The following is a 12,748-nucleotide window of genomic DNA, read 5'->3' on the forward strand; positions in this document are numbered from 1 at the left end:
GGCTCCCAGGCCCTCCCTGGTTTCCTGGTCTCTTACCCCTGCTTTCAAACCTTGCAAAGCTCACCACACAGCAAACACTCCCACATCAGCGTCCCTCCCTCCTGCGCTGATAACTCTCTGCAGCTCCATCCGCAAGAGGGACAGATTCCAAACTCCCCGCCAGTCCCAAGACTCTGTCTGCACAGCCTGCCCAGTGGGTCCCCTCCCTTGCCTCCTGCCTTCTGCTCTCCTCCTGGCTCCCTCAGCTTTACCTTACTGACCACACCAAGGTCACTCCAGCATTGGCTGATTCCTCTCTGGTGCACTGTCCCCCAGATTGTCACTTGAGTCTAATCATTAATCAAACGTGAAATCCTTGCCAAAGCCTCCTCAGAGCACCTTCCACACCTATGCACACATCTGAGGTCAGTGATCGTGTTAACCCTTACCGCTATCTGAAGTTGAATTATTTATATCTGTGTTCACCAGCTTATAGTCTGTCTCCACTGGCAGAACGGCAGCCCCAAAAGGGCAAGGATTTGTCTGTGTTCTTAGTGGCTGCCACCCCTGCATGCCAGGGCCTGGAAGTAAATGTTTGTTGAGTGAATTTTGTAGCCCGGGGACTACAAAGCTGCAGACTGCCTGGAGAACTGGGCAGTTCAGTGAGGGACATTAACATATCAAACCAGCAACACTTCGCCCCGGAGACTGCTGGGTGGCTTTTCTCTTCACAAGAATCCTAGGTTAGGTACTATTATAAATTACATTTTACACATGAGTTACTGAGGGTGCCCAACTTGCCCAAAGGGAGCCAGGGTCAAACCAAGGCAGTCTGACTCTAGAGCCTGAGCTCAGGGCTTCTAACCCTTGGCCAGCCTCCCTACCGACTCCAGCGTGGACTAGGGGGCTCAATAAAGATTGCCTGGAACAGGCCTCTGGGAAACTGCCTGCAGGGGGGAAAGACGCTTCCCTTGGCAGCGGGGTTCCCAGGCAGAAGAGGCACCTGCAAATGGTCAGGCTTTACCAGATCCAAAGAGGAAGGCGTCACTCAGGGACGGCAGAGTGGTCTCTGGAAATGCTCTATGGGCATAGATGCAGAGCCTCTCTGCAGAGTTATCAGCTGACTGATCACCTTCCCATCCAGCCTGGACCTCTGCTTGTGCCAGTACCAGCAACTCTTGGCTGTACCCTCTGCAAAAGGCGGGGTGCTCCCATCGCCCAGGGAGGCCCATATGCACCTGCCCGTAAGCAGGTATGGGCTTGTGCCTGGTCTATGCTTACTCCCACAGCCTGCGGCTAAGGCCTCTGCTATCTCTACTCCCCATTTGTAGCTCCACCTCCTTCCGGCTCCCGCTTCCCTTGATCTGGCTCAGCCAAGTCCCTATCTGAGGCTGACGGCAAGGAGGAGACAGGGAAACTACTTTAAAAAAAAAAAGAAAAAGAAAAGGAAAAACCATTTAGAGCAGGAGCAAATGGCTTTTTTGGCTAAATGTCTACAAGTGCAGCTGCTGCCGTTCAGTCAGGACTCAGCTTGAATGTGGGTGCTTCAAAGACCTTGCCCATCACTCGCCCAACTCTACTCTCAGGTCCTTCTTCCCGCCTTAACTCCAACATTATTGGTTTTCTACATTCATAGGCCATGTCAGGATTCCCCAACACCCTCCAGAATATAAGCACCATGAGGGCATGGAGATTTTTAGAGCCACTGCTATGTGTCTGTGTCTAGACAACTATCTGGCACATAATAATCACTCAATAAATAGAGATAGGCTGAATGAGTAAAACAGCTTTCAGTACAACCTGAAATCCATACAAAAGAGACCCTGACACTTACAAAGATCTCTGAAGAAGCCAAAATAGGGAAGGTTGTTTTGTTCTTGTGGGTTTTTGTTTTTTTAAGAATTAAATGAAATCATGTTCTGCAAGCTTGTAACAAAGTTTCTAGAACATGGCAAGCCCACAAAAATGTTAGCTATTATTATAGAAAACATCTTAGAGATCTGTCCTCTTCAGGAACACCCAGCTCAGTTTCCCAAGAGCTGCAGAGGACTGTGTTCTTTGGGGGGAGAATCCACCTGGTACATAGGAGGTGAGGTGGGTGTGGTCAGAGAGAGCAGAAGCTGATGGAGTCCGCAGGAGCTAAAGAGACTTTAAAGTGCTGCAGAAATACACTTACAGCTGTCTGTCAAGAAAGTCATGGCTCAAGACAAAGGAAGGAAAGTTTTTCAGAGTGATTCATCTTGCAGAATGACAAATCTTCCTTGGAGATATCCAATGTGTGGAGACGTGTGAATCAGGCATTTCTTCACGTTTATGATTCTAAGTTGTGGTCGGGGAGAAATCTATGTTAGCATTCAAGGTGACAGAAGACTGGGGGCTGGAGGTATGGCTCAGTGGTACAGTGCCTGGCTAGGTTCCCCACCCAGTTTTACAGATTACCATGACACCAAATAGAAGCACAAGAGATCTATTTTAAGCATATCCTTTTCTTATTCTTAGTATTCTGCTCAGTGTCCAAGTCTTTATTAATAACTCTAGCCAAAACCACAACTTAGAAACAGCAAGCTCATGGTGCAAACTCATTGTACTATCAAGGAATATTTTCAGTTTAACTGTACCCTAGAGCCAAACTGCCAGACAAGCCGGGTCCCTGTCTTGAACAGGGCTGGGGCTGCACAGAGGCCAAAGGACATTAAAAGATGGGAGGAATTAAAGCTTGAGGCAAGACCAGGGATATGTTTATGTGAAAATACCCCTGATTCACAAAATTCATAGATTCAACAAATTGATAACACAACAAATGAATATAAGAATAATGATGCTAGAAATGATTACTTAGGAAGGTTTAAAATATCCTTACTTTACAATATAAAAAGTGGATGGACTTTTATCAATCCCCAAAGGGTTTTTTTTTTAATTGACCCATAAAATATTAGACTGGCAACCATTACACTAAAATGAGTCATTTTTGTCCAGGCATGCGGGCACACACCTGTAATTCCTGCTACTCAGGAGGCAGGGGCAGGAGGATGGCAAGTTCAAGTCCAGTCTTGGCTACTTAGTGAGACCTTGTCTCAAAATAAAATAAAAAGGCCTAGAGATGTGGCTCAGTGGTAGAGCGTTTGCCTAGCGTGCTCGACTCGAGGCCCTGGGTTCAAGCCCCAGCATGGTAGTCTTTTGCAACTCTCCCAGCAGCAGTTCATGAAGTCATTTCAGTTGATTAATACATGAATTCTGTCCTTCCTGCCTTTCTTTCTCTTTAATAAAACAGGATTTAAAAAGAAGAAACATCTAGGACAAGTACAAAAAGGTTAACTGATATTTCACGAAACTCTTGTCTTAATTTTATAAATACACAAATGCACGTGTGTTCTGGGTCAGAAATTTAAAATATATTTACTTTGGTTACAGTCAAAAAACTTTGAGGGCTGGGTTTGTGGCTCAGTGGTAAAGCACTTGCCTCGAATGTGTGAGGCACTGGGTTCAATCCTCAGCCCCACGTTAAAAAAAAAAAAAAAGAACAAAATTAAGTTGTTGTGTCTATCTATAACTAAAAATATATATTTTTAAAAAGTTTAAATCTTTTATATTTTGGGGTTGGGTGGGTACCGGGGATTGAACTCAGGGACACTCAACCACTGAGGCACATCCCCAGCCCTATTTTGTATTTTACTTAGAGACAGGGTCTCACTGAGTTGCTTAGTGCCCCACAGTTGATGAGGCTGGCTTTGAACTCTAGATCCTCCTGTCTCAGCCTCCCGAGCTGCTGGGATTACAGGCATGTGCCACTGCTGCCGGCTGTTTTCTTAAAGTAATGTATATTCATTATTAAACTTATTTATTTATTTCCAGTGCTGGGGACCAACCTCAGGACTTCTAGGGTGCATGCTAGGCAAGTGCTCCACCAGTAAGCTACACCTCCAGCCAGGAAGAAAATTCAAAATCATCTATAATCCCATCTCTCACAGATAACTAAGATTAATATCTGTAAATCCTAGGCGCAGTATGTTTTCATACCACACAGACACTGGCTGCAAGTACTAAATATTCCTAAATCCTTAAAGGAGCGTCACAGTTTAAATATTAGACTGATCCTCAATGACAGTGTGCCACAAATGGGAGGAAATGCGCATGCCAAGATGAACTAATGGCATTTCTGATGCATACGCATCTACCGACCTCTCTGATTACAGCCATTGATGGGTAGAATTGGTTTCTATCCATCCACCTTGTCAGAGAAAGGAAGGAATCAATCTTTCATCTTCAAGGTAAGCATTTGATTTCACCATTAACATTTTCAACAAAGACTCAATCAAATCAGATTATACATTTGCCTGGAATTTTGCTTCTAAGTGTTAAATATGATTTATTTTTAGCCGTGGGAGTGATGGAATTTGCGTTAACAGGCCCTGGTGAGAATAATCAGTTCACAGCCAAGTTCGAGGTGCAGCCAATATTCGTGTGTAATGAAAGATGACTTTGAAAAGAGACAAATCCAGATCCCACTCTCGTGAAGAGGAGGATTTAGTAGTGAGAAAGTGCCCAATGAATCGAAGGAATAAAGTAGCCAGAGCCTGGCAATGCCCAGAGCCCTGAGAGTAGCCTGGGCTCATCCCGGGCAACCCGACTCCTCGCAGGTGAATCACGGAACCTCAATCACGATTAGTAGAGGACACTCCCGAGCCATTAAGGACTCATAGGGACCTCATAGCTTCCACTTGCTACAAAGGAGATGGGTGTGCACACCTGGTGCTGGGAACTCACTGCATGTAAAAAGAAACTTCAAGATGAACAGAAATTCAGTCATCAATCAATAAATTTGTTTTTATCTCAAACATGGATACCTTTACTGAGCCTTTAAGAGGAACTCATTTTTCAGGAATTAAATGTGCGACATTTATCAACAAATAAAATAAGTTTTAGGAAAATGTTATAATATGTAAATATGGAATCTTGTTTTTTTCTGAAATATATATCATTTATAGTCAAATGAATTTCTTATTCCAAATGATGGTTTTCATACTCAAGAAGATCTAAGAAGTTAATGATGGTCTATGCAGGGGTCAGCAAACCAGGGACTGTAGGCTGGTGGCCTATTAAGTTTTTTCATTAATGTGGTCACATTCAATCCTCTATCATATTCTCTGAAGTCACTTTTAAACAACTCTTCATTGGCATTCAGCAGGGCCAAGTGATTGCAGTATGACTGGCAAAGTCAAATGCATTTACTCCCTGACACTTTGAGAAAATGTTTGCATGCTCAAGGCCCTGGGGCCCATCCCTAGTACTGCAGAAGTAAAGAAGGAAGAGAAGGAGAGAGGAGAAGGGAAGGGTAGGAAAAGTTTGCTACCAGCAGCCTCCAGCAAGGATTTGGGGGTAGGGGGTAGGCAATGGGCCCTCTGAACCAGTGGCACACCTCAAATAAGCTGTGACCATTTCTGAGGGCCCCTTGTACCTGTACCATGGACCAGTGATTCTCTTTTCTCTAGAAAGTTTACTTTTCAAGGGGCACATGAAGAATTGTAAAATGTAACAGGAATGCCAACAGGTTTAGGATTGGCGTTAAACCAATTTTAGAGAAGCCTAACTTTAATGGCTGCAAGGAATCCACTCAGAACCTCATCTATGAAATGGATCCAGATGTTTCTGCACTGAATCAAATGGAGGATGAAGGGGCTGCAGAAGGAGCTCCGAGTGCCTGAGCATGAGCCATGGGCCACATTTTCCTGACTGGAGGGCAGAAATCTGGAATTCACTTTGCAAAGAGCCACAGAAACAGTCTTCTTAAGCACTTTTCTCTGTGTGTTCCTCTTGAACAGAAACCCACAGACTCACCTGGCCACCCACCCTCACTCAAATGCCAACAGACCTTGTAGGTTATAAATAATAGTAACAGATGTTGTGAAACGCAAGTCCTTATCTTTGGAAAAGAAAGCTCTACCTGCAGGGTGAAGTCACAAGACTCTTGAAGCAAATATCACCTCCCCAGGGGCCAGGATCCACCACCATGGGCCCTCATATCTGCAAGTTTGCATCCGCAGATTTAACCAATCATGGATGGAAAATATTCTTGTTAAAAAATGTCTGTCCTGAACATTTTTTCCTTGTCATTATCCCTAAATGATACAGTATAAAAACTACTTCATAGCATTTACATTGCATTAGGTATTATAAATCACCTGCCAATGATTTAAAGTATGTGGGAAAGCCAGGCGTGGTGATGCACGCTTGTAACCCCAGCTACTCTGGAGGTGAGGCAAGGTGGTCTGCAGCCAGCACAGCAGCTTAGTGAGATGCTGTCTCAAAATTGAAAATAAAAAGGGGCTAGGGAGGGGCTGGGGCTGGGGCTGAGCAGTACAGCGCTCACTTAGCATTTGCGAGGCCCTGGGTTCAATCCTTAGCACCACAGAAAAATAAATAAATAAATAAAGATATTGTGTCCAACTACAACTAAAAAAAATTTTAAAAGAGAGGGGGGCTGGAGATGTAGCTGAGTGGTAAATATCCCTGAGTTCTATCCTCATGTTTCAGGGGACAGCCCTATTTCTCCAACATGTGATTCTTATAGACATAAAAAAAAACAATCAGAGGGCTGGGATTGTAGCTCAGTGGTAGAGCACTTGCCTTGCATGCATGAGGCCCTGGGTTCAATCCCCAGCACGACATAAAAATAAACAAATAAAAATAAAGACTTAAAAAAAGAAAGAAAGAAAAATCAGAGAAAAGACTTCATTCAATTTAGATTGAAAGATTTGAAAAAATCAAACCCCAATCTCAATGCCATCCTGACAATATTTCTATTAAATAAAATCCTCTGTTTTGTTGGGGGCTTTTAAAATCAATCGGCCACAGAAAGCTCTGAGCAAGTTAATAACACAGACAGGCTGACTCGGCTCTGCAGCACACGTTCCTCCGCAAAGATCAATGGACTTCGTGCAACTCGGCAAAACACTGAGCAGCTTGGCAATAATATGATTAAAACACAGCTCTTCCTCACCCGATTCCTTCTGATATTAGAAAAAAGTAAAGCTAGGCCAGGCGTGGTGGCACACGCCTGTGATCCCAGCAGCTCAGGAGGCTGAGGCACGAGGATCGCAAGTTCAAAGCCAGCCTCGGCAAAAGTGAGGCACTCAGCAATTCAGTGAGACCCTGTCTCTAAATAAAGCAATAGGGCTGGGGTTGTGACTCATCAGTCACACATCTGCAACCTTTTTTCTTTTTCTTTTTCTTTTTTTTTTTTTTTTTTGTCTTGAGATAGGATCTAGCTAAGTTGCTGAGGCTGGCCTTGAGCTCCAGATTCTCCTGCCTCAGAGGCCTGAGTGGCCAGGATTACAGGCAGCTCAGAGTAGATAGTTTGAGCAAGCTAAAGCTGAGAGAGTGGAGTGACTTGTCCGAGGTTAATACCCAATAAATGGCAAAACTGGAATTCAACTCAGTTTCTAAATCCCTGCTTCGGCCCCACCCCCCGCTTCTTCCCAGGCTCTCTGCGCAGGTGACCAGCAGGTGACCAGGCCTCTCCTCTCCCTGGGACAGGCCCCGGATGTGCTGCTTTGTTTTCTTCTCTATGTCTCCGTTTTTTCTTTGGCAGCCTGTGCTGGCACACCTTTCTTCAGTGAATGTGGTTTGTGCCTTCTCAGTGACAGTCACAACTGAGTCATGCTTCCTGAGAGTTCCACTGGCTCACCTTGCCTGGATTCTACGCCTTCACAGGTTCTTGGCTTCATGTGTCACACTGAGTCTTTGCTTCAACTTGAGGTCATTTCCTGTTGGCCTCATGTATCACCGACATGTGGAATTAGCTTCTCAATATTATTTCTAGAAGGTCTCTAATTGCCTTGGCCCTGTTAGACTGTGAGCGCCAGGCAGGGAAGGATCTGCTGGCTCATTCAACACTGTCTTCCCAGAAGTCGATAAATAATTACTAGATGAATGGACGCTGCATCTTTGCCACAGTTCAAGGAGGCAAAGACACTAAGGCATGGAAAAATGAAGGTAACTTTCCTGACTCTGTTGAAGAGCAACTGAGCAGCCATGATCTGAATGGAGGTGCCCATCTGGAATAGCAACCTGACTTTTCCCAGCACCACATGGCAAAAAGAGATTTGGAACAACAAAGGTGGGTTCCAAAAGTTCCTGTTCTCTGTTCCCAAGTCTTTGGCATGGAGAGAAAGCTGTCTGAGTGGAGGGATCCAAACAGGTGGAAGACAAACAGAGCCTTCCATTCCTACCAAGTTCTCACCAGCACCAGGAGGAAGGAAGCCTTTACCTAGCCTACCTGGAAGGGAGAAAGGCTAGAGGGGTGCGCAGAGGTCTCCTGAAGTGTTACCTTCTTCTCCGTACCCAGAAGGACTCTCCAGAGCTCCAAAAGGGACTGGAGCCTAGTATATTCTAGTTAACATCATGGATAATGCATTATTCATGGCTGGTGCAATTCTTAGTGTCTTCTTAATCAATTAGGCACCCACATTAGGCATTTCTGATTTTCCTTCCACCACATAGTGACTATATAAGTAGAGAGTTATTGATTGGACCAGAGGAAATACTGGAAAATAACTCTGAGTGCCAAGACACTAAGTGCTTCTAGGAGGAGAAAACATTAAAAGTAAGGAAATAAAAAACACAATAGAAAAATCAAAGTGACTAATTTCTATGCACCCCCAAGAATTTAGTCACATGTTGAGACTTTTTCACTTCTGGCCTGATGTGTGACTTAGTAATTCCTGAGAATGTTCCACAGAAGGTTTTCAAATCATATCTAATACAAAGCAGGTCATAAAAAGACTTCCTAATCATTGATCAATAAAATATATTCCCTTCCATGGAATGCCTTTTTTTAGCTCTGATCTGAAATGCATTGCTATTTCTGCTACCTCTAGGGGATCAAAGACAGACTCAGGTCAGGCCCAGAGAGCTCAAGCAAAATGAGGACGTGATTTGTCTCCGATAACTCCATGCCTCACGGATAGCCAGATGTGGGTGGTTCTGTTTGTTTTAATGAGTCGATGTACCCTCTCATTCGGGGAAAAGAGGGTCTTTCCTTTCTCAGAAATTTCCTGACCACCACAACGAAGGTCAGAACTAGAAACTGTACCAAAGATTGACTGGATCTGAAGCACAGCACTGAAGCCAAGACCGAGAGGGAGCCAGGCGTCAGGCACAGCCACTCGAGATGATAGCTGCTGGCTATAAATCTGTCTTTGTACAAGATGCACCATGTTGGTGCTCCACCCCAGAAACAGGAGACGTCTAGATTCTGTGCTAGTGAGACGGAACCGATGAACCATCTAGAGCTTCCACTCTTCCACCCTGTGCACCTTTCTCCTGTCCTTTCCAACCTCCTACCTCCATCTTTTCTGCCTTTCTCTTTCTCCCCCTAAGTGTGCTTTCTTACAATGGGAGCCACAGTCTGAGTATCACTGAATGACCAAATGTTAACCTGGACCAAGAGGCTGCTGTCCTCCGTCCGTTACCTGGTAAGCTTGCATAAAATAGCTAATTACCTAAATTGAAATACTAACCCTGGGCAGCACAAATTTCTCACAGGATTGGAACATCTCTGGACACAACCCAAGGCGACCCCAGCACCTATTCTCTCTGGTAAGGGCACTCATTTTCCTCATGGCTGTGTTAGGAAAGAGTCCTATGTTGACACCTTCCCCAGTTGCTGATTTCTTCCTTTTTTGCTTTCTTCCCTCCAGCAAGATTCCAGAAACATGTAGAAAATCTGCCTACCTGCCCAAATTTAAAAAAAAAAAAAAATTTAAATAAAGCAATTCTCTTGTGATAGGAACTTTTTGCATGAAATTCCATTTTCCTGCAGTGTAATTTTTAGGTCACTACTTAGTAAGCAAAGTTAGAATATGCTGCTTAAATTAAATGTCTTTTCCCATGACAGACAGAGCAATGCTGTCGTAAACAGACCAACTGAACAAGTGAGAAATTCTGCCTTCAGTACAAAGCGTGCTGGAGCCAGGCAGTGGCACACACCTGTAATCTCAGCTACCTGGGAGGCTTAGGCAGGAGGAGAAACGTGCAGGACCAGGCTGGGCACTTAGTCAGACCCCACTCAATGGTATAGTACTTGTGCAAAGGCCCAAGGTTTGATCCCTAGCAAGAGAGAGTGAGAGAGAGAGGGAGGAGAGAGATTTAGAATTTGGATCTTTAAACACTTGGGTTTGTAGGACAATGAACTTTAGGAGACTCAAGGCTGGCAAACAAGATGTGTAGATCAAATCAGCTCCGTCTCTGCTTTCCTTCCTGACATCACACTGGGCTCCAGAACCAGGAGTGCACTGGAGGCCGTGACAATTACCTTTTAAGGACATAGATCACTGATGGAAGTTGTTCTTGAACGGTGATGTAGGTTTTGAGCTGAGAAGAGGACGACGGTGCAGCAAAAATTAAACTTCTCAGACACGATGGGACTAAGCCAAGTGCATCTGCATCCTGGGAACCAGGACAATAGGATGTGCAGACAGAGGAGCCTCGGGGGAAACACAAGGCACAGGCCCCAGCCCCTCATGACCACCTTGTTTTTCTTAAGTTTATGTATACTTAGCTAAACATTACAGGATCGGCATCCAATCTCATAGAGGTGACCTTCTGCAAAGTTCATTGTAAATAAAACAACGGAATAAATGCTGCTGTTTTCTGTTGCTGTAACAAAGTACCTGAGGCTGGGAACTTTATAAAGAATGAAAGTTGATTTGGCTGATGATTCTAGAGGCTGGGAAATCCAAGAGCATGGTGTTGGCATCTGCAGAGTGCCTTCGAGCTGCATCATGATATGGCGGAGGGCATCACATGTGGGACAAAGCAAGAATACCAGTTCAGATTCCTCTTCTTCTTCTTATAAAGCCACTAATGCCATCAAGAGGGACTCACTTCGAGTCTGCAATTATTTTTCAACATATGAGCACTAAAGAATAAAGAATGGCAATATACTTTCAGGCATATAATAAATACAAAGCTTATTCAAATTTGGCTTTAAGAAATCATGCTTGCCTGAATAATAACGTTTGCATCCCAAAAGACAAGACCATTGCATATTTGAGGCATCTAAGTTGGGACTTTATCCCTCTTTAACAAAGTTCTCTGCAAATCATCAGGAAGAAAGAAGAGTACAACATGATCTTTGAAAAACTTTATAAAGCATCAGACAGAATAAAGTTCGAATGAGTTTCTGGGTTCAACAGATGTAACACTGTAGATCTCATTTATTAAGGGCGTCGCGGAGCCATTATATAACCATGTCCGTGTAATTGTAATAGCCAACATTTCATTAGCTCTGATTTTTGAGAGAGCTAAGGCAATAAAATGAAGAGATATTAAAAGTTAACTACATAGTACATTTGGGGAACTGTAATTAGTTTGATTTGGCCAAAGCACAAGATACAACGAAAAGCAGAGTATAATGCTAGGCAAAGTCGGCCTAGAAGGACTTCATTTAATTTTTTAATTTTTTTGCAGTACTGGAAATTGAACCCAGGACCTCATGCATGCCAGGCAACCGGAGGACTTTAAATGTCACACAAGGGGACTTAGAGTCATATTGTAAAAGAGGCTGTGCTGACCCCAGGGATTTGGAAAATGTGACAGCATGGATCTTATTATTAGGAAATTTCTAATCTAATAGGAGTGACCCCCAGAGAGTACATGAATGCAAAAAAGCTGGAGAGAAATGAAATAAAGTGTGGTTGGGGGAGGTGAGAACATCACTAAGTAACTAACGGGCAGGTAGCATATACAGCATGGACACACCAAGCAAAGGAGATGATTCTCATCCCAAGAGGGAGGGAATGGGACAGCATGAGACATTATCACACCACTCAGAACAGTCTGCAGTTTAAAACTCATGAACTGTGCATTTCTGGAACTTTCTATTTATTATTTTCAGACTGCAGTTGATTGTAGTTAACTGAAACCTCTGAAAGCAAAACTGTGAATAAGGGGAGACTCCTGTGTTTGCAAAAACCTCCATGATCTCAACCTGTCAAAGATCTATTTAAGGCATACACTAATATTTTGTTTTATTATTTATTTATTGTACTGGGAATTAAATCCAGGGATGCTTTACCACTGAGCTACATCCCCAGACTTTTTGACTGATTGATTAATTGATTGATTGGCTGATTGAGACAGGGTCTTGCTAAGTTGTTTCAGGCCTTACCAAGTTGCTGAGGCTAGCTAGCCTCAAACTTGAGATCCTTCTACCTCAGCCTCCCAAACTGTTGGGAGAACAGGCATGCACTACCAAGCCAGGCTCACACGCTTTAATATTTTAAAATTTAAAGAGACATTAATGAGATACTAGGTTCTTTAGCTATTGGCCTTTTGCTTGTTTAACATAATTCTTACTAATAAGCTATCACAAGCCTAACAGGCAAATTATTTGCAAATACCACTTCTTTCTTCTTAGTAATGACTTTTTTCAGAGACACAAAACAAACAGAATGCTTAAAACTTAAGTTTTCCCAAATGTAATTTATCACATTGCCGATAGCGGCATAAATATTGCAATCGCTTCAGAAAGCGTGTGTGTACTCTACACTCTTCAGCAAACTCTAGAGAGCATCTCACACCCGAGTAGTAAAAGACGTTCAGTAGGCTCACAGCAACAGGGTTCATGATAGCAACCCTTGGGAACAACCCAGTGTACATGGAACAAAGAACCGATAAATACATTATGGTACTTTCATATAAAGGATGAAACATAATAATAAAAAAGGAATGATTTGTGGTTCTATGCATCAACCTTAGATCAAAATGT

General features: G+C 43.5%; 1 protein-coding gene and 1 non-coding gene across 2 annotated transcripts in view; one reads left to right on the top strand and one right to left on the bottom strand.

Annotated features, from left to right (window-relative positions):
- The window catches only part of Pitpnc1 (phosphatidylinositol transfer protein cytoplasmic 1), a 249,957-nt gene that overhangs the window by 213,879 nt on the left and 23,330 nt on the right, over positions 1 to 12,748 (bottom strand). The window lies entirely within an intron of this gene.
- On the top strand, positions 6,578 to 6,650 carry Trnaa-ugc (transfer RNA alanine (anticodon UGC)). Its single transcript has one exon. It is a non-coding gene; the product is annotated as a tRNA-Ala (tRNA).

This window comes from Urocitellus parryii, chromosome 7, assembly GCF_045843805.1.
Source record: "Urocitellus parryii isolate mUroPar1 chromosome 7, mUroPar1.hap1, whole genome shotgun sequence".
NCBI lineage: Eukaryota > Metazoa > Chordata > Mammalia > Rodentia > Sciuridae > Urocitellus > Urocitellus parryii.